This window comes from Paramisgurnus dabryanus, chromosome 7 (genome assembly GCF_030506205.2).
Source record: "Paramisgurnus dabryanus chromosome 7, PD_genome_1.1, whole genome shotgun sequence".
Lineage (NCBI taxonomy): Eukaryota > Metazoa > Chordata > Actinopteri > Cypriniformes > Cobitidae > Paramisgurnus > Paramisgurnus dabryanus.
In genome coordinates this window covers 39,412,709-39,434,728 of record NC_133343.1, presented here as the reverse complement: position 1 = coordinate 39,434,728, position 22,020 = coordinate 39,412,709, and the positions used below count along the sequence as shown (strand labels likewise).

General features: G+C 44.1%; 1 pseudogene; it reads right to left on the bottom strand.

Annotated features, from left to right (window-relative positions):
* The window catches only part of LOC135734387 (uncharacterized), a 33,355-nt pseudogene extending 12,603 nt beyond the window's left edge, over positions 1-20,752 (bottom strand).
* Between the last annotated feature and the right edge of the window lie 1,268 nt (positions 20,753-22,020).

Sequence of the window (22,020 nt, the reverse complement as noted above, 5' to 3'; positions counted from 1 at the left end):
AAGGGGTTTTGCACCTTAATGGCGCTTTTCCATTGCATTGTACTCCAGGGTCAGGTCGAGTCAGCTCACTTCACTTTGGCTTTGTTAGATTTTCCATCGAGTTTAGTAACACTTCAGATTGGGAGGGATTATAGGCATGTTGTTATATTTGCGCTGCCTACTGTTGGAATGCTATACGTTCCCATACATTAATTAATTTCTCAGTCCGCCACAAAATCAATGTTTGCACATCATGTTTATAAGGCTGGACAATAATGGTCAAAAATGTTTATTGCCGGTATACTTATAAATTTCGGTCGATACGGTTTAAATCCGATATCGGCATGAACGTTAAAAAAGCCTTGGGATAAACTGCAAAGAATGCCCAAAACGAATGTCTGACATACAAACTTCTAAACAAATGAATTTACCAAGTCTATGAAGCCTCCTCCTATAAAACTATATAATATTTACAAAAATAAAAATGGTATAATTAAATTGATGTTCATTTTTTATTTGTATTTAGCCTTCACACAAAATTTAATGTAAACTCACTGTCAAATAATCAGACTTTAGGGCTCACCTTTAATATTAAAAGGTTCAGCCAGTGATAAATGCTGGAATGCAGGGCTCTAAAACTAATGGATCATTTTAATAACAAATTCTTCAGTCACAGTATTAACTTTCAACAGCTATTTTAAATACGTTTAACAAAAATGACTTAAATGCCTTAGACAGAAATGACTTAGTTTACCATCATAAGAAAACTGCCAACTAAGGGCCAGATTTACTAAACAGGGCAAATTAACGCATGAGCGCAATTCCAAAAATGCGCTGATGGGAGTGGTGATATCTGCGGGTTATTTACTAAAAAAGCGCTAATTAAATAACACAGGCGCAACAGCTGATTTCCATAATGACCAACCAATCTACTAAGAGCAGCGCAAATTAGCGCATGGTTGCAAATAAGCAGAGATGATGCTCCTGCAGGTGCATGTGATATACAGGCCGATAAATAAAGGCAGAGAGACGCGTGAACTTATCTGGTAAAATGATCCTGGAAATCCTCTCCCTTCTACCATGCAGTCTCTGATTTCTGCGATGTCTCCTCCTAGCAACAAATATTGCAGCCATTTCGAGCGCAAAATGATTTAAGACATGCTTTTTTTCGGCGTTAAATAGTCGCGCAAATGCCATACATAACACATGCGCAAACATTAGTAAATCGCGTTGCGTGAATCATTTAAATAGTCTCCTCCCAAAATGTTTGCGTCTGAAAGGGAAACTCCTAGAAATGCATATGCAATCAGGTCAGTCGCAAAAAGAACTAGACCACACCTTTTCAGCGCTAATGATCCACTGCGCGTCTTTAGTAAATTCCGACATCGCTATTTACCGCCAAAATGATGGTTTACGCTGGCGCAAGCGCTTAGTAAATCTGGCCCTAAGTGTATATTAACAAACAACAATCATAAGTCAAAACTGATAATATTAATAATCACAAATCAATGACATTATAATTTTTATTTTATTTTTTTATTCTATTTTATTTTTTCAGGAATTGGTAAAGTTATGACATAAATAACCTAACATTATTTTTGTTGCTTTCATATCTCTTATAGTGTTTGTCTAGCAAATTTGCATATAGTTATGTAAAGTGTTATAGAAAAAAATCGTGTGAAATTTAAATTAACTTTAATTTTCATTTATTGCTCAATTAATAATTAACACAAAAATTAAATGTAAACTCACTGTCAAATAATCAGACTTTAGGGCTCACCTTTAATATTAAAAGGTTCAGTCAGTGATAAATGCTGTAATGCAGGGCTCTAAAACTAATGGATCATTTTAATAACAAATTCTTCAGTCACAGTATTAACTTTCATAGTGCCATAATTTTGATCAATTTACTATTATAGTAATATGTGGAAAAATGTAAGTGTAAGTGACCCTAAAACTTTTGAATGGTAGTAGGCTATTTAATGATACATAAGATAGTTGGACAGAAACATTTATATCAAAGCTCTATTTGTAATTGCCTAGCAAGCTACATAATACTATATTGGATACTAGCATACTACTTCATATACATATACTCATAACGAGAACAATAGCTGCCTTAATACTTTTATCTATTGCATGTTTCTTTCCCCCTTTTTAACACGTGAACCTGATTTTTCTCATTCGTAGTTCAGTTTGTGTTGCATTACATCTCCTGATCTCCCTTCCTATGTGGTGTCAGCATTGGAAGCTGTGACTTGACGCGAACTAACCCCACACCTCCTTCTCATATTCTGAGTGATAGATCTTCTCTGGGCAAACAGCAGATTCATTGATCGCATAATAACAATGATTTGATTTGACGCGAGGATAAGATGAGAGATTTAAATTCGATCAGGCATTACGTTTTCCGGAATGCACGGCTCATGGTTGCTTAGCTGCAAAAGACGCCACGTGCTTTAAAGAAAGAAGCGCATTGATGTTCACATCATCCTTCTCTTGTCAGTTACTGGAGTGGATAGTACTCATTTGTTTATGATTTCCAGATTTAAACATGCCTCATTGAAAGAGACGGGTGACACACAGCGATAACGTCGCTGGCTGTCTGAACGTGGGAAGTGACGTGCCAAAGGCCACGGGACGCAGTAATGTAGGCTATATTGAAATATCGGAAATGTGTTTAGAAGCCATATCATTGAAAAATTTATACCGCGACCCTAACCCTAACTCTAGCGGTATATATGTTTAAGCTTTATGTTTATATTGTTTTTGGAATATACAAATTTGCCCCTCACTAATAAGCTAAATACCTTTAGAGTGGGGGGGGGGTGAAATTGTGATATACATCTTCAAATTAATATAACTCTGGCATTTTTTGGTCTAGAAGCCTAATCTTGGTCTTGTTTTAAAGAAGACACTTTGGGGGGTTTCACAGAGGTGAAACGAGGTGAACATATTGTTATAGCAGTTTACATTTGTTTTAATAAATAAAAATAATTCCATAACATATTATTTTTATAAAAAAAATTATAAAAATGTAAATGTTTCACAAAAGTAATAATGCAAATATGAAGCCATAAGTCTCAAGTAGTTTTGATCCAAATTTCAAGTTAAAATCACAAAAAATGAGGTGTGTGTCACACTTTTAGTGGTTTTGCCAACAATGGCCACTAGGTGTCAACGGTTTGCAGCATACACTTGTCACAAATTATTCAATTACTATCACTGAATTATTATTACTGCAAAAATGTTTTGAAATATGAAAACTACATTCTTAGAGCTTTCCAACAATATATAGTTTGTCAACATTTTTGAAGATTTATAATATGATATTAGAATTATGAATATATAAAATTAATATGCATTCCTATGGGGGGTGGGGTCATGTAACTAAAAACTGTCACTACATTATTTCTATCATCAAATGACCTTGAAATATGAAAACAACATTCTGAGAGCTTTCCAGTGATATATAGTTTGTCATGATTTTTTAGGTTTAGAGTAGGGTTTTAGTCTTATAAATACGTAAAAACAAATTGGGCCTACCTGTGGCCCCGTGACATTTTAGAAACTGACTCTCACTACATCATTATTTTTTCAAAATGGTGATGCAATATGAAAACTACACTCTTAGAGCTTGCCAGTGATATATAGTTTGTCATGATTGTTTAGGTTTGGAACAGGGTATTAGTGTTACAAATATATAACAACAACGTTGGCCCACCTGTATACCCGTGGCATTTTAGAAAATAGCTCTCACTACGTCATTCCTTTACCAAAATAGTGATAATAAATGAAATCTACACTCTTAGAGCTTTCAAATAATATATAGTTTGTCATGATTGGATAAGATTTCACATGCAAAACACTTAAGTAAATGTTGGCGTCCCGCTGGCGGGACAGTGACATTTATCAGGATGTAAATGTTTTGAGGCGCACTCTCTTTAAAATTGAATCAATTACTCTCCCTAAATAATTTATTTTATAAAACACTGTTGATATATGTATTCTAGAGGCTTAGACCTTTCCAACAATATATAGTTTGTTGTGATATACATAAAATTTATATGGAAAATATTGACTTAAACTTAGGTGTCCCGTGAGCGGGACAGCGCCACTTATTAACTCCTTAGCAACCAATTAGGATACCTTATCAACCCTTTTTACAAGAGCTATAATTCTGCATCAGAACATCGTAGAGACATGGGGGTGGTCTCTTTTGACTCATTAACACCAATGTAACATTTTGTGAGCTGAGAATTGCCACTGCAAGCACCACTCACGTTTTTTTCAGTGTTCTGGTTGTCAATGCTCCTCGAGAAGAGTGGGAGAGATTACACTGAATGAAAACACAGCTTTTTTGCTGATAACTGTTATATTATTTAGTCTGAAATCAAGAGATTTTCCTAGGTTCTTTAAACTGCTCATCCGAATTCAACTTAACTTTCTTCTGTGCCCTTCTTGGCTTGACCCCGGCATTGCTGCTTGCAGCTATATTTAGGGGTCAAGCCCAGAATGGGCGAAGACCCCTATTGTATCCGTTAGTTTTCTTTTTTTTCTTTTTCTTACATATTATTCTTCTTCCTGTTCCATTGCGGTCTATGGCAGCCCATAGAACCGTACGTAGGAAAGTTATGAATATGAATTGAAAACACCATAGGAAGAATATTGCATTACCTTCTGAACAAAAAGTTCTATTGGCGTTATATAAAAGTTTTCATCAGAAATGGCCGAAAATTGCAAAAAACGAAAAATTACCTTTAAAATTTGTGGTTTTTACACATAAATGGTTATAACTTCGCAACGAAAGCAGATTTTTAATAAATAACATAGATTATTTTTGTTGATTACTTTTGCGTTTTTTTTTTCATTTGACATCATGAGGTTTACATAGGTTCTTTAGTATTCTTATCCAATCTCAACTTTACACCCTTCTGTGCCCTTTTCGGCTTGACCCCGGTATTGCTGCTTGCAGCTATATTTAGGGGTCAAGCCCCGAAGGGGCGAAGACCCCTATTGTATTTGTTAGTTTTCTTATTAGGGGTCAAGCCCAGAATGGGCGAAGACCCCTATTGTATCTGTTAGTTTTCTTGTTGTCTTTCTTGTTGTCTATGGCAGCCTATAGAACCGTACGTAGGAAAGTTATGAAATTTGGCACACTTTTGCGAACTCGTCCTAGAGCTTTTGCCCAATTTCCACGAAAATCGGTATGTAGCATCTACAAACCCTCACGGCAAAAAGTTATGGAATTCATGTCAATTCGTCCATCCGTTTCCGTAAACCGCGTCAACGAATTTTACGTAGAGCGCAAAAAAACGGATTTGAGGCTGTATCTTCGCAAAACTTAAGCCTATTGACACGATACTTGGTACTTGTGATGTCAGTCAGGAACTAAGGGTGCATGCAGAGTTTCGTCACAGCGCCACCTAGTGGTCAGACTTATGCTTTAACGCCTATAACTTTGGCTCTGATTGATGTATTTTCACGGGACTTGTTTCTTTGGAGTTCTGACTAGTTGCCGAGTCCAACGATACCAAACATGCCAGAATTCGCCTTACGGTTAACCCTGCACGGCAAAATAGCACTTAAAAAACACATATCTCCGTGAGCGTTATTCCGATTGACTCAAAAATGCCATAGGAAGAACATTGCATTACCTTCTGAACAAAAAACTCTATTGGCGTTATATTCAAATTTTCATCAGAAATGGCCGAAAATTGCAAAAAAACGAAAAATTACCTTTAGATTTTGTGTTTTTTAAACATAAATGGTTATAACTTCTCAACAAAAAGAGATTTTTTCACCAGATTTGATACGCTGATGTATGAGCAGAGTCTGAGGCCACACAAAAAAATTGGTAAGCCTGAACCACTAGGTGGCCCTATAATTGAACATAATCTTTCATATCAAGCAAGCCCTATGGTCATACAACTATTTCTTTACTGAACTAAAGTGTATAGTCATGAAACTAGCTAGATGTAACGCAGTCATGACCTGAGGTTGCATGCACGATTCTGTCATAGTGCCACCTAGTGGTTTGGAGATAGAAAATAGCTATTTTTGCCTAAAACTACTGCAACAACACATCTAAAACCATGAGTCATCATGGATTCTTCATTTCATATGGCTTGGACTAAAATCACTGGTGGATGTGAATTTACTCTCTAGCAACCAATGAGAATACCTTATACAACCGTTTTTGAAAGAGCTTATTCTTTGCATCAGAGAATCGTAGAGACATGGGGATGGTCTCTTTTGACTGATTTAACTTGTTGTAACATGTTGTGACATGTTGTGTTTTATGCCACTGCAAACATCACTCACATGTCCTTCGTTGCTCTAATGTTCCATGATTGTCAATAACAGAAGGACGATTGCAGTAGACAAGAACATAGATTATTTTTGTTGATTACTTTTGCGTGTTTTTCATTTGACATCATGAGGTTTACATAGGTTCTTTAGTATTCTTATCCAAACTCAACTTTACACCCTTCTGTGCCCTTTTCGGCTTGACCCCGGTATTGCTGCTTGCAGCTATATTTAGGGGTCAAGCCCAGAATGGGCGAAGACCCTTATTGTATTTGTTACTTTTCTTATTATTATAATAATTATTATTCTGCTTCTTCTTCCGCCATTGCGGTCTATGGCAGCCCATAGAACCGTACGTAGGAAAGTTATGAAATTTGGCACTCTGATAAAGGACAGTCCAATGTGTCCCCTCTGCAAATTTGGAGTCTCTATCTCTAACCCTCTAGCGCCACCAACAGTCCAAAGTTGCACTTATGTTTTACAAAATTCTTGCTTCCTCTGATTCCTTGGCTCAAGACGATTCGATTGGACCCTATGACGTCATTTTCCGTCATGAAAAATTTTCCGCCATTTTGATTTATTCATAAAACCTACTTTTGCGAACTTGTCCTAGAGCTTTTGCCCAATTGCCAAGAAAACGGTATGTAGCATCTAGAGACACTCAGGGCAAAAAGTTATTAAAAGAATTTTGATAAACCATTCCGTTTTCATATAGCACGTCAACAAATTTTACGTAGAGCCCAAAAAAACAGGTTTTAGTGTGTATCTTCGCCAATCTTATGTCTATTGACGCCACACTTGGTAGTTGTGATGCCAGTGAGGATCTGAGGGGGCATGCAGAGTTTCGTCACAGCGCCACCTAGTGGTCATACGAATGTTGTACATGCTTATAACTTTGGCTCTGATCTGTGTTTTTTCACGGGACTTGTTTCGCTGAAGTCCAGAATAGTTGCCGAGTCCAACGTTACCAAACATGCCAGATTTCGCCTTACGGTTAGCCCTGCGCAGCAAAACAGCACTTAAAAAACACGCGCGAATATCTCCGCGAGCGTAATTCTGATCGACTCGAAAACACCATAGGAAGAACATTGCATTACCTTCTGAACAAAAAGTTCTATTGGCGTTATATTAAAATTTTCATCAGAAATGGCCGAAAATTGCAAAAAACGAAAAATTACCTTTAAATTTTGTGTTTTTACCACTGATCTATATAAATGACTGGATTGCGCATGACGTCACACTTGTGAAGCCACCGCGCCGCCATCTTGGTATACCCAAACGTTCTATTAAATCAATGGACGTTATCAGATTTTAATGATAAAACATCACTTTACTCGTCTTCGTTTTCTATATGTGAAGTTACCTTGTACATTATTACAACAAAAACGTCCAAAGCATGTAAATAGTTATTTACTGAAAGTTGTACATTTTGCGTTTTAATCAGTTATTTCTTTATTACAGTATCAGATCAGCAGACAGAACGCAGCATATTTAGTATTAATGACAATAAACGTGCTCATTCTGAAATCTAAATACATAAACATGCTTTGTACCGTATGTGCATGCAATAATTTGCTAGTTTTGTAATTATGTTATCTAAACTTACAAGTTACCTAAACTTATTTAGAGAAATAATGATGACCGTCACAGTGTAGCTGAATGTCAAACAAAACTTTATTTATACCCGTGTCATTAACAAATGCAACAGACACACTCACCTTAACGTTTTTTTTATAAATCCATTATCCTGCCCGATTAAAACATAAACATTGAAAATAACACCAGAATTAACAAATATTTAACGTACACATATCCAAAAAATTTACCTTGTGTAACTGATACACTGTAAAGGGGGTAAATTTTGATCATGATTTTGAATGGAAGTCAATGACGCTCTCTGCCGGTTGGGTATACCAAGATGGCGGCTCGATCTCTGCGCAGGCTTCACCTCACGCAGTTACGTCAAGGGTTCTATGCGCAATCCAGTCATTTATATAGATCAGTGGTTTTTACACATAAATGGTTATAACCTCGCAACGAAAAGAGATTTTTTCACCAGATTTGATACGCTGATGTAAGACCACAGTGTGAGGCTACACAAAAAGAAATGTATGCTTGCACCACTAGTTGGCCTTATAATTGAACAAAACCTTTGAAATCAAGCCACCCTATGGTCATACAACTGTTTCTTCACTAAACTAAAGTGTATAGTCATAAAACTAGCTAGATGTAACACAGTTATGACCTGAGGTTGCATGCACAATTTTGTCATTGCGCCACCTACTGGTTTTGAGATTTTTTATTATATTTTATTATATTTTATATATTTATATACATAAACACGATAGGGATATGAAACGGGTAAGCGAATTAAACTGGTTCAGCCGGTGGTCGTTGGTCAGGCATCAGCTGGGCATCACATTTATTATCTCTCAATTATGGGTAGTTTTTTTCAAGAATACACAAATTTAAGCAAAACGCTGGGATAATTGCATTTTTGTAAATGACTTTTGTTAGAGATACATACACATAGTTTTTACTGTTTTTTGCCTCAGTGGATACTTATGTGTTTTATAAGTTGGGTAAGAGTGACACTTTGTGGATAAAAGTGGAAATATGGACTGCCATAAAAACTTGTCATTGGCAGGGAAGCATTTTTTCTTAATTGATGAGATAACTTGCTTTAAAAATAGTTAACACAAGGGATTTTTAATGGGTTGTTCCTTTTGACAGATTTGTCACTGGTGTTATCGTCACTGGTGTTACTGTTGCTGCTGCTGCTAAGTAAGCATTTTAAGGATATCATCATTCAATTTTGATCACTCAACATTAAATATTTCTAATGTTACAACAAAAAAACACAATAGTAGAAATAGAAAAAGGTCACACAATAGAACTTTACACATGCCTGTTTAAAGTAAATTAGTACTAATCAAGACAATTTCTTAATATTACATTAACTTTTTCTGTCCTTTTTTATGTATGCAAATTAAATAGTCAAAATACATTCTGGGAAGCCTGAATTGTCATCTAAAATATAGGTAACACCAGTGACAAAAAAGCAGCACAAGCATTTTTTTATGTAATGTAGTGAAAATATAAAAATACATTAAGCTGTCATTTAAGTTGATTTATAATGTTAAGAGGTTAACTATTATCTGACTATAAGTTTTGGTATAAAATAGGAATTACATTTTTAAAACGTTGTCTGTTCAAAAAGCCACCATTTTCATAGAATGACCCATATGGCCCATTTAAAGGGATAGTTCACCCAAAAATTTATATTCTTTGATCATTTTCTCATTCTCTTTTGTTTAAGATAAATAGAAAAGATGATATTTTGATAAATTATGGTAAGCACACAGCTGTAAGCACACAACCATTGACTTCCATAGCAGGAATCTAAATATGATGAAATTCAATGGGTACTGTAAACTGTGTGCTTTCTGTAATTTTTCAAAATATCTTCTTCATCATTTATGACAATACTTCCATAATATTTGTTTTCCTACTATGGAAGTCAATGGTTATATTCAGCTGTGTGTTTACCACCAATTATCTAAATATCTTCATTTGTAATCACCAAAATAAAAAAAACTCATACAGGTTTACAACAGTAAATCATGACAGAATTTTCATTTTTGGGTGATCTATCCTTTATGTCCAGCACTTTTTGTCTGATTGACCTAAAAAATGGCATGTAGTTTTTTTTTTCAGTGGCTATTATAGTGTATTATTGCATGGCTGCATTTTAAAAATAAAATGAAAAAACCTAGTCTATACAATTACAAATTTAAATCTGTCTAGAGTGGATACAGGATTGTATATGTCACGGAGAGACTTTGAGGGCAGAACCGAAAACGGTGGAGAAAGGTTCCGGACTGTGATTTGCAAACACCAGTCACTTCCTTTAACTCCATGGCAACCCAAATCGGGGTTATTAGCAACAGGTGAGGAAAATGAGCGTGGCGATTGCTGATAGGGCAATGTGGTGAGGAAGAGACACATCAATAGGGCATCAGAAACGCAGGAAGGGTGGCTGATTTCGGGGGCGAAACTATCTCCGCCAACGGCGGACGGGAGGCACACCTTCTGAAGAGTCGGAAGGCCCCGTTGATCTGGCGATCGCACAGACGCGAGCGGAAAGAGGACGGGGCTGAAGGAGACAAAAGTAAGGGCACTTACATGGTTTCCGTCAGAAATCCCATTCAAATACATTGCCAACGTCTGCATACTCTGGGCCTGTACAGTTTATTTGTCAGCCGTGGGTAATGTAGTTATTAGACGATCTGGCACTTTTGCATTTTCGGCCCCCCAGGGAAGGAAGGGAGCATACTGGCCAATCGGACTTGAGCAACGGGGGGGTGTTCGTCTGGACGTCCTCTCCGCGGAACGCCGAGCGTCGCGGCCGAGACCCCTTCGCGACTCGACCTGCCTGCCCTAGTTTTAAGGTTTTCGGCAGGTTCGGGATATGTCGCGCTAGACCTCTCCGGCAGCCCGTGCACCGATTTCGGCGACCTTTCGACTTTTCCCAGCCTCGCGGGAGACCTGACAGTTTCCCGCTATCGACTGTCGGTTCGGATCGGGTCAAAAATCGGCACGCTCTATGTCGGAGTTCTCCCGAGATGGACCCCCGAAGCGCGGGCCGCTGCGGCGTTCCTGAAAAAATAGATTAAAAAAAAGCAACGCAAAAGCAAGGCCAGAGACGTATGCGAATTATAATGGGGGAACGTCTCGGTTACGGATGTAACCCTCGTTCCCTGAAGGAGGGAACGGAGACGTCACGTCGTGACCGACGAATTGGGAACTCGCTTAGAGAGACCAATCTGCTTCGAATACTACTAAAACGCCAATGAACTTGGCATTGAGATATTTGCATAATGCTGGCGCCGCCCCGCCAGGTGCGTATATAAGCAACAGGTGCAAATAGGGAAATTAGCTTCTTTTTCGCTGAGAAAGCCGGAAAGTGTGACCGGCCGTAACAGCAGGTGGCAGCACCTGTGGCGACGGGACGTGACGTCTCCGTTCCCTCCTTCAGGGAACGAGGGTTACATCCGTAACCGAGACGTTCCCTTTCAGTCGGTCACTACGACGTCACGTCGTGACCGACGAATTGGGAATCCCTACCAAAACGCCACTAGGGGCTGACCTCTTCCAGTGTCTGCAGAAAATCCTCCAAAATCCCCTCGGGGAAATGGAGAAATAGGATAGGGCAGAAAGGCCGGGCACTAGATGTTCCTTTAACCCACAGAAGTGCCAGCGACTGGGAAGCGCCCTACCTGAGCGGGATAGGAACGCTGCGGAAGCCACCGCCCCTCTTAAGGGCTAATGGTGGACGATAAGAATAAAGACAGCCGTGGCTGTGTAAGCAAAGCAGTGCTCTGCTAAGGGAAACGTGGGCTGGTAGGATTAACCCCACGGAAAAATACTCACAAAGGAACCCGGTGGGACACAATGTGGAGCCCGAGCCAACACGTAGGTCCGCGAGGATACAGCTAGTGAAGGCTGACAGCCAATGCTCCGCAACAAAGGCTGCCAAGGCAGCGGAGGAAGAACAATTCAAACCATTACGCATTTTTGTTCTGAAGGCCTTCCATAATGACACAGTTATGAAGCATCAGTTGGAGCTTGGAGGCTGCAAGCCGACCTGCGAGTCTGCTCTCCGTGCCCTCCCTGGTGAGGAAAGAACACGAGAGGATACAGGCTCGATACGAACACTGTAAAATCTAATGAACGTATTAGGTGTCGCCCAACCAGCAGCTCTACAGATGTCTGTTAGCCAGGAACCACGAGCTAAAGCCCAAGATGAGGCAACACTCCGTGTGGAGTGCGCTCTCAAATTAAAGGGGCAAGGAATACCCTGAAGATTATAAGCCAGGGTGATAGTATCAACTATCCAATGAGACATGCTTAGTGACAGCTTTCCCTTTCTGCTGGCCACCGTAACAAACAAAGAGCTGGTCTGAGGCTTTGCGTGCGGTCCACGTAGAATCGCAGTGCGCGTACGGGGCACAACAAAGCCATGGTTGGGTCTGCGTCCTCCGGAGGCAGCGCTTGCAAGCTCACCACTTGATCTCTGAAAGGAGTGGTGGGAACTTTGGGCACGTAGCCTGGTCTGGGCCTCAATGTTACGCTCGAGGCAGCAGGACCAAACTGAAGGCACGAATCGTCAACAGAGAATGCATGTAAATCCCCTACTCTCTTCACTGAAGCCAATGCTAGCAGGGTCAGAGCTTTCATTGATAAAAGCTTCAGACTCGCAGACTGCAAAGGCTCGAACGGGGGGGCCTGAAGGGCTTTCAGCACCATGGACAGGTCCCAGGGAGGAATAGAAGGAGAGCGCGAGGGGTTTAGCCTACGAGCGCCTCTTAAAAATCTAATAACCAAATCATGCTGGCCAACTGATCTGCCGTTGATAAGTGAGTGATGAGCAGAAATAGCAGCGATATCAACTTTAATGGTGGAGGGTGACAGCCTACCGTCTAACCTATGTTGAAGATATAAAAGCACGATGTTAATAGGGCATTCTCTGGGGTCCTCGCGTTGCGAAGAGCACCAGGTGACGAAAAGGTTCCATTTAAACGCGTAAGCCCGTCTCGTGGACGGAGCTCGAGCCGCGTCGATTGTGTTAGATACCGCTTGTGGTAAATCACCTAAACCTTGCGCGCGCTCAACGACCACACATGGAGATCCCACAGGTCGGGGCGCGGGTGCCATAATGTGCCCCCTCCTTGAGAAAGAAGGTCCTTCCTCAGGGGAATCCGCCAGGGAGGGGCTGTCGCGAGGAGCATTAGCTCTGGAAACCAATTCTTGCTCGTCCAATATGGGGCGATCAGTAAAAGGCTCTCCTCGTCCTGCCTGACTTTGCACAATGTCTGTGCGATTAAGCTCACTGGGGGGAATGCGTATTTGCGCATCCCCCGAGGCCAGCTGTGTGCCAAAGCGTCCACGCCGAGGCTGCCCTCGGTTAGTGAATAAAATAGGCGACAGTGGATATCGTCCGGCGACGCAAACAGGTCTATCTGCGCACGACCGAACTTCTTCCAAATTAGCTGGACCTTCTGGGGGTGGAGTCGCCATTTGCCGGGGCGCGCAGCTCGAGAAAGCGCGTCCGCCGCTGTATTGAGCGAGCCCGGAATGTGAATGGCACGAAGGGACCTCAGATGCTTCTGACTCCAAAGAAGGAGATGACGAGCGAGATGCGACAGTTGACGGGAGCGCAAACCGCCTTGACGGTTGATATACGCAACGGTCGCAGTGTTGTCGGTGCGTACTAGTACATCCTTCCCTCGCAGCTCCGTAGCGAAGCGTACAAGTCCCAGATATACTGCCCACAACTCTCGGCAATTGATGTGCCAGTGCAACTGGGGTGCTGTCCATACCCCTGAAGCTGTAAGCTCGTCGTACGTGGCACCCCAGCCCGTGTCGGACGCATCTGTGTGTACAACAGCATGCTGAGCGATTTGTCTCATGGACACACCGGACCTGAGAAACGCGGGGTCCGACCACGGGGGGAATGTTAGGCGACACGCAGGTGTAATAGCTACACGATGGATGCCGGCGCGCCACGCTCTCCTCGGGACTCGATCGTGAAGCCAACGCTGAAGCGGTCTCATATGGAGCAGTCCGAGCGGTGTCACGGCCGCTGCTGCTGCCATATGCCCCAGGAGCTTCTGAAATTGTTTCAGCGGGACCGCATTCTTCCCTCGAAATGAACCGAGGCAAGTCAGAATTGACTGGACACGCTCTTCTGTTAAACGCGCCGATAAATCGATCGAGTCCAGTTCCATACCGAGAAAAGAGATCCTCTGCGTGGGGCAGAGTTTGCTCTTTTCCCAGTTGACCCGAAGACCCAAACGGGCGAGATGCCGAAGCGTTAAATCTCTGTGCTCGCAAAGCGTCCGTCGAGAATGCGCTATTATAAGCCAATCGTCGAGGTAAGCCAATATGCGAACGCCGCTCTCTCTGAGGGGTTTTAACGCCGCCTCCACTACTTTCGTGAACACACGGGGAGAGAGGGATAGCCCGAACGGTAAAACTTTGTACTGGTATGCCCGTCCCTCGAATGCAAACCGGAGAAACGGTCTGTGACGAGGGAGAATGGACACATGAAAGTACGCGTCTTTCAGGTCTATTGCCGCAAACCAATCTTGGGGGCGAATTGAATTGAATATTTGCTTCGGTGTTATCATCCTGAAAGACCTCCTCTGCAGAGATTTGTTCAGAACGCGCAAATCCAAGATCGGTCGCAACCCACCGCCTCTTTTGGGTACTATAAAATATGGGCTGTAGAAACCCGACCTCATCTCGGTTGGAGGGACCGGCTCGATCGCGTCCTTCGCCAGCAGGACTTCGACCTCTGCACGCAGTACATGTGCATCGGACGCTTTCACCGTGGTGAAACGAATGCCCGAGAATTTGGGTGTGTGCCGGATGAATTGAATTTCGTAACCGAGGCGGACAGTGCGTAAAACCCAACGAGACGGGCTGGGAAGCTGAAGCCAAGCCCCCAGGGACCGTACGAGGGGAATTAACGGCACTACCGGGGTACCCGCGGTGGGGCGGCTGAGCGGGACAGGTGGTACTGCCGGTACGTCTGCTAAGACAGCATAAGTATCTACAGTATGTGTGTGTGTGACACTGACCTGAGCCCGCTGAGGGTGACGGTCGTCTGGTCTCCTCAGCGGAGAGCACAGACTCCGAGGAGGGTGCTGGTGGTCCCGTCTCCTCAGCGGAGAGCTGGAACCCCTCAGGACACCCGCTGGCGATAGAGGAGAGGGAGGAAGAGCATGTAATGCCCGCTCACATCTCTCTCGATCCTCTGGAGACCTGGAGAAGGAATAGGAATGCACTCTTTTTGTGGTTTTGTGGGTGCCGGCTGAGAAGCCGGCGGAACAGAAACAAAACGAAACCAAAGATTCTCCACCCGGCCCTCTACCGGTGGAGGGAGCGATGCCATCACCGTCTCCCGTAGAGTGATCCCATCCAAATCCAGGTCGCCCGTCTCAGGGCTGCTTCGATTTCCGTTTACCACGGGAAGCGGGTGGGGCGGGCGGGGCGGGCTGTCGACGGCTGTTCTCCCTCCGTGGCCTGGAAGATGTTCTAGTGGGGGGGGTGGAGGCAGCCGCCGCAGGGCGCCCTCGGCGAGGAGCAGACGGGCCCGTCGGCGCTGGAGGGCGAGATGCAGGTCGCTTGCGCCAGGGCATGATCTGAGCGATCGTCTCCGTCTGCTTCTGGGCGGCGGAGAACTGCTGGGCGAAGGACTCCACCGACTCACCGAAAAGACCAGCCTGGGACACGGGAGCGTCTAAGAACTTGTTCTTCTCCGCGTCCGACATGTCCGCCAGACATAGCCATAAGTGGCGTTCCTGGACCACCATCGTGGACATGGCACGACCAATCGCCTGCGCTGTCACCTTCGTCGCGCGAAGAGCCAGATCAGTGGCAGCCCGGAGCTCCGAAAGGACAGGCAAGTCGTGTCCTCCCTCGTGCAGATCCCTCAAGGCCTTTGCTTGGTGAACCTGCAGCAACGCCATAGGGTGCAGGGCTGAAGCCGCCTCTCCACATGCCTGGTGGGCAGCGCCCGTTAAACCGGAGGACTGTCTGCAGGCACGAGAGGGGAGGGTTGGGCGGTCCTTCCAAGAGGGAGCGTTGGCCGGACACAGCTGCATCGCGACCGCGTGCTCCACAGGAGGGATTCCCGTATAACCCTTAGCGGCTCCGCTGGTGAGGGGGGAGGGCTGAAACGGCCGTAATCTCGTAGAAAACGGCGACTTCCAGGTTCTAGTCAGCTCCTCGTGCACAACGGGGAAGAAAGGCACCGGTGGAGAGGGTTGTGAAACCCGGGCAGCTCCAAAGAACCAATCATCCAGGCGGGACGGCTCGGGCTGAGGGGGGGGAACCCACTCTAACCCTACGGTCTCCGCCGCTCGAGCGATCACGGCCACCATCTCTGGATCGAACTCCGGCGTCCCAACCCGACCAGAGGGAGGAAGGGCGTCGGGGTCCACGTCAGGGGGAGGAGGCCCACCCTCGGATGCTGCGGCGTCGGTGGACCCGGAGGGAGGCACGATGGATTCTAGAGTCATCGTAGAACACGACGCTGAAGTCTCCATCTGCACATCAACCGGCTGTGGATGAGGAGGCTGAGAGCTGGAGGACGAATCCCCCGACCGACTCAGCACAGTGATGCGGAGGTCGTCCTTAGAGAGCTTCACGGCCGCACCGTGGCGGCGTTCAGCACTCGCAGGACGAGGGTTGCGCTTTTCCCGGAGGAAAGACAACCGTCTCCGCAAATCCACAAGGGACATGTTCTCGCAGTGAGAACACTTACCCCCAGCGAACGCTGCCTTTGCGTGCTCGATGCCCAAACACGAAAGACAACGCTCGTGACCGTCCTTCGGACCCATGTATTTGCCGCACCCAAGATCGCACGGACGAAAAGCCATCCTGAAAAGGACGCTGATGTCTGGATATACGAGAGAGTTGCTGCCTTTAACAAGGCACAAAGCTCTCTCGTATCACTCTTTTAGGGAAATTCACTCAGATGCTTAGTTGATGAGCGCACAGGAAGGCAACGCACACACTAAACTCAAAACAATAAACAGGTGTAGAGCCGTGGAATTAAGCGAAGCGTCCGCTGTGGTACTGCTAGTCCAACCAACTTCAGCAATCAAATCCCAACAGAGTAAAGTAGCTTCTCAGTAGCAGATACTGCCGGCTTTCGAAGCGATAAAAAGCTAATTTCCCTATTTGCACCTGCTGCTTATATACGCACCTGGCGAGGCGGCGCCAGCATTATGCAAATATCTCAATGCCAAGTTCATTGGCGTTTTAGTAGTATTCGAAGCAGATTGGTCTCTCTAAGCGAGTTCCCAATTCGTCGGTCACGACGTGACGTCGTAGTGACCGACTGAAAGGGAATTTGATGTTTTCGAACGGCAGCCAAATTGTTTCTTTCGCGCCACGACACCCGTCTTTGGATATGTCGTAGAGGGGCACTCTGTGAGCCAGGGCCCCGAATTTGGGGCACCTACGCCCTTCCGGGGCCCTTCGGTGAGGCTGCGAAAATCCTAATTTTTTCATGTTTTTTGTATGGGACGCGAAAATTTGTCACCAGGGAACAAGTTTTTGTAGGCGTTTCAGACGACGCTAATTCACCTGGTAAAATTTCTGTGAGAAGGATTTTTGAGTTTGGACAGTGTTTTTTTTTTGTGAAAAAAAAGCTTAATTTGGGGCTTTATTGCTCAGCCCAGGAAGGTCTTAGGGACTCGAATGAGGGTTCGTTGGAAAGGCCCAGGGTTGAGGGAGTAGCCTATTGAGGGGCGGAGCTTGGGGCATTTAAATATCGTGGCTCCTTCAAGGGCGGAGCTATGCGCTTTTGAAAACAATGGTGTTTCAGAAAGGGGCGGCGCCATAGAGACTTTTGGGGGGCGTGTCTGAGGGGGCGGCGAGACCTTTCAAACGACACCACCCCCAAGTCGCTACGACATTCCTTGACCGAGATAGATTTTTTTTTTTGTGAAATGTTCAAAAAAGGCTTTCTTGAAAATTTGCCTCAATTTCTTTTCTTTGTGAAAATGTGTAAAAAATGCTGATTTTCAGGGCTCTGTTTGTCGGCCCGAGAAGGTCGTAGACACTCCACTTCGGATTCCTTAGAAAGCCCCTGGGGAGACCTTTCGAAGGAGCCCGAGTTCGAGGGCGTGGCCTTCTAGGGGGCGGAGCAACGTGCATTTGAAAAAATAGGCAAATTTCGTATATCTCCGGACCGGACGGTCATAGGGACATGGGGGTGGGGGCGTTTGAAAGGTGGCGGAGCTAGGGGCGTTTAAAAATAAAAGCTCGTTTTTCATATCTCCAGAAGGGAAGGTCCTAGAGACTCGTGGATGGGGGCGAGCCTCGAGTCTCTATGCCGAGATGTAGTTTTTTATTTTTTTTAAATGTATGAAAAAGGTTCATATTCACAGCTCTGTTTCTCGCCTCAGGAAGGTCCTAGAGACTCCAGTCAGGGTTCGTTGGAAAGGCCCGCACTAGCCCTTTCCTAGTAGCCTAATCAGGGGCGGAGCTACAGTCGTTTGAATATAGAAATTGTGTGACAAAACTAGACAATCGGGTGAGGGCTCGTTGGAAAGGCCCGCACTAGCCCTTTCCAACGAGCCCAAGCTCGAGGGTATAGCCTAATCAGGGGCGGAGCTACGGTCATTTGAAAATGTAAAAAAAGCTTTTACTTAGGTTTTTTTTTTAAAAACATGTGAAAAAGGCTAAGGTTTAGTGCTCTTTTTCTCAGCCGAGCAAGGTCGGAGACACTTGAGCTTGGGTTCGTTGGAAAGCCCTGGAACAGTACTGTCCAACGATGGCAATGGCAAGGGCGTGACCCTCTTGAAGGCTAAGCTACGGGCATTCAAATTGGGAAAAAAAGGCCGAAATTCAGTGCCTGAGATAAAAAAATTCTCGGATTTACTTCAAACTCGCAACCGCGCGTAGAGGGTGCCGAGACTAAGACAGGAATGTGTGTACCACGTTCCTAGCTCATTCCTGCGCCGAGATAGAGGCCTGACACTTGCCTGCAAATAGATTGCCAATGGACGCATAATGGGTTTTTGTCAGTTTTTTCCTTTAGAGCCTCAGCGATTTCGACCGCATTACTGCAACACGGACGAAGCATGGATAGCGTCAATGTCACTTGCGCGCACGTACGACAACGTGCGGTCAAGTACATGTCGTACGTACGCGCAAGTGACCTTAACGCTATCCGCGCTTCGTCCGTGTCGCGGTAGTGCGGTCGAAATCCTCGAGCCTCTAAAGGAAAAAACTGACACGAACCCATTATTTGTCCATTGGCAATCTATTTACATGCACGTGTCAGGCCTCTATCTCGGCACAGGAACGAGCTAGGAGGGTGGGACCTGCACCCCTGTCTTAGTCTCGGCTTGACGCGTGGTGCGAGTTTGGTGAAGAAGGGGTGCCCCTTACATCATTTTTTGGACAAAATTTTAAACTTTGCCGGATTTAGTTCCAACCGCTCATGCGGGATGAGAGGGTCGAGCCATGCTCGGGAACGCGCATCTCGGGGCGGTGACTCGTTTTGGGGCGGAGCTACGCCACTGACACGTGTCATCGATTCCATTAAAAAAAAATAGTGGGTTCGTGTACATGTCGTACGTGCGCGCAAGTGACCTTGACGCTCTCCGCGCTTCGTCCGTGTCGCGTTAACGTGGTCGAAATCACTGAGGCTCTAACGGGAAAAACTGACACGAACCCATTATTCGTCCATTGGCAATCTATAAATAGTGGGTTTGTGTCATGGGGGGGTCGGGAGGGTGGTCAGGTGGGGTCAGGGGGTCAATCCGCGCAAATAATGGGCAAATAGTGGGTCCGTGTCATGGGGGGGGGTCGGGGGTGCGGTCAGGTGGGGTCAGGGGGTCAATCCGCGCAAATAATGGGCAAATAGACAAATAGTGGGTCCGTGGACAAATGGGGGGGTCCGGGGGCGTTGCCTAATGAATTGCACTTCCTAAATTGCAACTGTCAGTTTAGGGGTCCCGTGGACGCCCGGGCGTGCTGCCGCACGGTGGCCAAGGGCCAAACTGCAAGAGAAACCCCATGTTTTTGACCTCGGCTAGCTCCGCCCCCCTGGGGTCCTGGGGACAGGACGCACCTCACGCGACCGAGCCGGCCCTCGGGCGAGATCGGCCCCACTCCGGGGTCTGGGAAAAATTTGGGGGGGCCGGCGCATAGCTGACAGTTTCAGACGTCGTCGGCCAATGTACGTACTAGCTACAAGTCACGTAGTACTTACCGCTTCCCTTAGGCGAGGAGATTGTGCTACCAGTTCTGGTCTGTGCCGGTTATCTGGAAGAGAAGGAAAAGTTCCAGTGTTAACAGAAGTGTGAGTACATGGAAATATTCAGCGTGTCAACATTTATTTTAAAAAGTGTGGAATAATCGTCTCCCTGTTGTGTGTAAGCGGCCCCACCGTAAAGGGATTAGTGGGTGAGCCGGGAACAGCAAGAAAGGAGCCCATTGCCTAGTCGCGGCTGTGACGTTTCATCTGGCTGTCCGCGCATCGTTGCCCCCAACGTCCAGGAACTATTCCCCGGCCTTAGGTGATTCTGACCTTATTCACTGTGAGTGTGTGGAGTGCAGAGGGTTAGTCCTTTTCCTTTGCTGTGTGTACACTTGAAGTCTGCAGTGTTGTGCTGTGTCTTGTTGTCAGTAATCACCCTCTAGGCTGGGAGAGAAACTATGTGTGAGAAGAACGTGCACTGGTGCTGTGAGACGACCGCTTTCCGCATACATGCCCGCTGGTGGCTCTGGACCCCGACCTCACTGAGTGGTGGCGCACCAACAAAAATCGGCAAGATCCAGTGTGTCCATTTGTATACTCACCCTATGCCCTAAGAGAAGATCCAGTGTGCCCATCTGGATACCCACCTGTAGTAAAGATCCCGTCGCCCTCCTGCATACTCACTTATACACCTGGAGCCAAGAGACTTAAATGCCCCCTCCCCCATGCCATGAGAAACCAAGGACTGAGATCCCTTCTTTTAAGTATTTAATTCCCCCTACGTGTCTTTTTAATATTTAATACAATTTGTTAATTTTTATTCCTTTGTCTGTCTGGTCATTGGGGTGTTTTGGGACCTCCTCGGGGTGGAAGTGAAGGAGGAGTGCACTCAAAAAAATAATATGTTGGATTTAATTAACTTTTTTTGTCAACAGGTTCCACCTAACAAAGTGTGTTGAATTTATGTAACATTATCTATTTCAGTAAACTTAAGTTTTTTATATAAACGTAATGCAATCTTGTTTAGTTGAATTAAATTAACTACCTTGTTTTTGTTTTAAATATTAACTTAATTAAGTTCAACTAAACTATATATATTTTTTTACATTCAACCAAAATAAAAATCAGTTTTTTTGCTTTGCATTACTTTATTAAGTGAGTGCATTTCAACAAATTTTACACATACATACATAACATATTTTTAACAATAATATGTGAAAAATATGTACCCTGTGAACATTGGCTCACTGTTTTCTCTTCTTATCGCAAGTAAAACAATTTTACACATTTTTAACAATAAAAATGTAGGCAAAATCTGAACTCTGTAAACAATGTCTTACTGTTTTCTCTTACTATTTTAGGTAAAAAATATACAATAAATATATTGAATGCATTTAAGAACATATCTTTTACAAATGTCCAACAAGACTTATTTGTTCAAAATCTGTATCTTTAAAACTTCTTTCCATTTTCTTATTAAAAGCAAAATACAATAAAATACAGAAATAAAAGGCACATTGCCTATAAATGAAATTAAGTGGCAGAAAAGTCTCTCTTGCAGTCTGTGCCTCTTTAAATTGGGAAAAGTAACAATGCTAAAGATAAATTCTGAAAGAAGTGTAACATGGCAGTACTGGAACAAATTTACTGTAACAGTCAACAGTATACACTGCAAAAAAATGATTTAAGAAAAAAATTCTTAGTATTTTTGTCTTGTTTACAGTAAAAATATAAAAAAATTATTAAATTAAGATGCTTTTTCTTGATGAGCAAAACGACCCAAGAAAATAACTAGTTTTTAGACCAAAAATATCAAATTAAAGTTATTTTGTGCATAAAACAAGCAAACAAAAACTGCCAATGGGGTAAGCAAGAAATATTTAACATTTTTCTTAAACGGTAAATTCAAGAAAAAAATCTAAAAAAAAAATAGCTTACCCCATTGG